Source organism: Scyliorhinus canicula, unplaced genomic scaffold (genome assembly GCF_902713615.1).
Source record: "Scyliorhinus canicula unplaced genomic scaffold, sScyCan1.1, whole genome shotgun sequence".
Lineage (NCBI taxonomy): Eukaryota > Metazoa > Chordata > Chondrichthyes > Carcharhiniformes > Scyliorhinidae > Scyliorhinus > Scyliorhinus canicula.
The window spans coordinates 111,168-114,760 of NW_024056030.1; the positions used below are offsets into that span (position 1 = coordinate 111,168).

At 42.4% G+C, this 3,593-nt stretch overlaps 2 non-coding genes across 2 annotated transcripts; one reads left to right on the forward strand and one right to left on the reverse strand.

Moving 5' to 3' along the window:
* The first annotated feature begins 714 nt into the window (after positions 1–714).
* Positions 715–787, forward strand: trnar-acg. Its single transcript has one exon. It is a non-coding gene; the product is annotated as a tRNA-Arg (tRNA).
* Positions 788–2,077: 1,290 nt separating this feature from the next.
* trnav-cac lies at positions 2,078–2,150 on the reverse strand. Its single transcript has one exon. It is a non-coding gene; the product is annotated as a tRNA-Val (tRNA).
* Positions 2,151–3,593: the final 1,443 nt, after the last annotated feature.

Genomic DNA, 3,593 nt, shown 5'->3' on the forward strand with positions numbered 1-3,593 from the left:
AAATATTTACGTGGGGCTTTGGGGCATACAATCAAGATTTGCCCTGGGCATCACCAGACCTCTGCACGCCACTGACTTAAGGTGAATATTATGGCGGGTATTTGATGAGGAAACATGTGGCTATGTCGCCCTCTGGTGGACATGATCGGAACTTTACAGCGTTCGGACATTCGATGGAAACAGAAAATGAGAGTATCAGTTCCAGGGGAATAAATGCAGCAGGGGAAACAGAGCCTGCAGTTTGTCCATAAACATCACTGGCACCGACACCAGTTGAACGGGCAGGGAATAAAAGTTAGTTTTATCGGTGTGGTTCGTTGTTCGTTGTGCAGCTCAGAGCGGGAAATACCTGCAGACAGGAAGGAGCTGGGAATTTCCAAACTTACATTCATTCACTTGTTGTTTTATGTCCTGGTCAGTGTTACTCCAGCCTGGCCATTCACCAACTGCATTTCCCCACAGACAGACACTGGACACGATCCCACAACTGCCAGCCCATTCTTTCTGTTTTTCGGGGATGACCTCCCAGGCTGGGAACAGCATTGGTGTATTTTACATTGTCACCAAATTCAACCCCGACTCCAATCCAATCCGCCGGGGGGGGGGGGGGGGGGGGGGGATCCTGAGAGAATTTCCCCCAGAGTTGTGAAGCACTTTGGGATAAATAGTCTGGGTGACGTATTGAACCAATTTGTAACAGTTGCATTTCACTGTGGGCCAGTGGCGCAATGGATAACGCGCCTGACTACGGATCAGGAGATTCCAGGTTCGACTCCTGGCTGGCTCGTGGTAAACCTTTCGACATCAGTTTGCAAAGTCCATGAAAAATGCATATTGAATAACTTTTACCCAATTCAGTTGATCGTTTAGATTATTAGATTTACTTTTAGTAGCCTTTTTGACAAATTCCAGTAATTTCTAAAGAGACAGAAACTGACACAAATCAGATGGCAGAAATGTTGGGAATGGAGGGTTTAGTGAGAGGGAGGAACTGAAGGAGATCAATATTGGTAGAATCATACAATCCCAACAGTGCAGGAGGAGACCATTCGGCCCATCGAGTCGCCACAGACCCTTGGAAAGGGCACCCTAACTCGGCCCACACCCCTCGTAACCCAGTCATTTCGCATGGCCAATCCACCCAGCCAGCTTTGCCCTTTGAGCCATTTAATTCCTGACTTGTGCCTGCTGGGGGGGGGGGGGGGGAGGGTGAGTTACTTACTGCAGGATTCCCAGCCGGTCTTTTAGTGTTAATCAATTTAATATATTAACAGAGACAATCCCAGCCTCTAAACTGCATTAATCGCCATTGAACGAACTGTTAATATTTGTGCCGAGTCAATATAGGAGCATCTATGTTCCTGCTCAGTGTGCCGGCAATTTTCAGCATTTCTGCTTCTCCTGAATGCATTTTCCGGCATATATGAGAGCAAATGACATTTGCTTTGTCAGATATTATATTCAGGTAATAATCGAGAGCGGATTCACTGGGGGTGATAGTTGGTGTTGAGTTGTGTTATTGTCACTAAACTGGCAATGCAGAGAATCAGGCTGAAGCTCTGGGGACCGGGGTTCCACACGGCAGATTCACTCAGTTCAAGGGTTATTCGGGATGTGTGACAATGAAAATGTCAATTATGCAACTTTTCCCAAACACTTAATCGAATGGGATTCGATAATGTATTTACGCCGTTACCAATCCAGGGTTTTTTTAAAAGTGTAAAGTAAACATGACAACCACTACACCACATAAACAAAACACCGAGTTTGACCCTCTGACCGAGATCAGGAAACCTGCATTCTTGTTGCACTGAAGAAACTCCTTTTGAGGGAGTTCAATTCGGCTGAAAAGCTTAGAGAAGCGGCAGAGAAATTGATTTAACATTATTATTCGAATCAGAAAATGTCGCAGCTCATTGGAAAACCATTCACACTTAACACGTGTGAACTCTCTGACCGATTCCTTCCAGTCCCCATAATGGTGGATTTTGTAGGATATCATTTGAAACGAGTGTAAGGTCATGGATTCTCTTAATGAGTAAACAGAAAACAGCAAGAATACAATTCATCGCCATAATGTTTCTGCCCGGTTTCGAACCGGGGACCTTTCGCGTGTGAGGCGAACGTGATAACCACTACACTACAGAAACCGCTGGCTGATGTTCACTCTAATGAGCCTGTGTAGAAAGCGGACACTGTTCTGTCACTCAGTCACACTTTGGGACCTTTGTTTTTTAGAATTCGGCTGTTCTCATTAGGAATGCTGCAGAGATACTAATAAATCAATATAACCATAAAATGGCAAAACGCAATAAGTGGCACTTCGATCACCTCGACCAGCTTTTCAAAAGAACAATCTTTTTATTAGTCTCAATGTTTTTCTCTGTTTAAACGGCCTTGAGTTTTCTCCATTACAGCTGATCGTCCAATTCGCTTTTGAAAAAGGAATTTCTGTCGAATCCACGCCCAGTTTGACTTAATGATCAAGTTTCACTGGACCAGAAGATGTGAACACGGAAATTATGTAGTTTACGATATAAACAATGTATAATCATGCAATTGATTTCATACCGAATTTATGAAGGTGTTTTTTTCCCGATCAAGCATCTTTCATTATTTCTGAGTTGATATACAGAATTTAATTATATTTGATCTACAGCCTGTTCACAGAGTCTGTCTATTAGAGAGGGAATGATTTTTAGAACTTCACAAAGCCCTGTTGAGATCACTTTGCTGCAGTCCTCCACTTTATTTGGTTTGAAATGAATTTTCAAATGGAGAAGCAGTCTCAGGGTGGAATGATTTCTGCTCACTCAGTAATAACATCATTCTCATGTTGCTTCAAAAATATCAATCAATTTACTCAGTATCTGTTCCGTTACTCAAAACGTCATCTTATCCGACATTTATATCCTCATTTGTAAGTGAGACTCTGAAATATACATTGATTTGCAAACATGACTGACAAAGAAAATAATTCGAGTCACTGGGAAATACAAACCCCATTGTGCTCATTTGTGATTGAGCACAGTCAGCATTGAAATGTAATGGGATAGTTTTACAGGTAGAGATTTGAGAATGATATTTTCATTATATTAGATTCCTTTTTGTTCTGTGTCTGAGACATTCTGACGCCTTCACCCCGTTCGTGTTGAAGAAAGAGGGACGCCACAGGATCTGTACCGAGCCTCGTTTTTCTCATCTCCCCGAGTGGCTTTTCCTATTTCGCTATCAGGAAGACAGATTTTTAAAAAATGGATTCTATTAAAATCTCTGCCATTTCCTCCACTTCAGTCACAGAATCGCTTGTGTCTGTCTTTATGTGCATGTTTCAGACGGTGATTAAACCTGCATCTGTAAACCCATTCAATTCTGTTGTGGACTGAACGAACCGCTAATATGTGAACTTTGTCAAAATGCGAACATATTTTCCATCTCATTGCATCAGGACAATTCAGCATTTCTGATTTTGCTGAGTGCATTTTGAGGCCGGGGTAAAAGTAAATAGAATTGGCTGCAGCACCCGAGATTCCGATAACTTCCAGCAACAAACTTAAATCATTCTAACTTGTCTCACGTTTAATGTGAAAGAT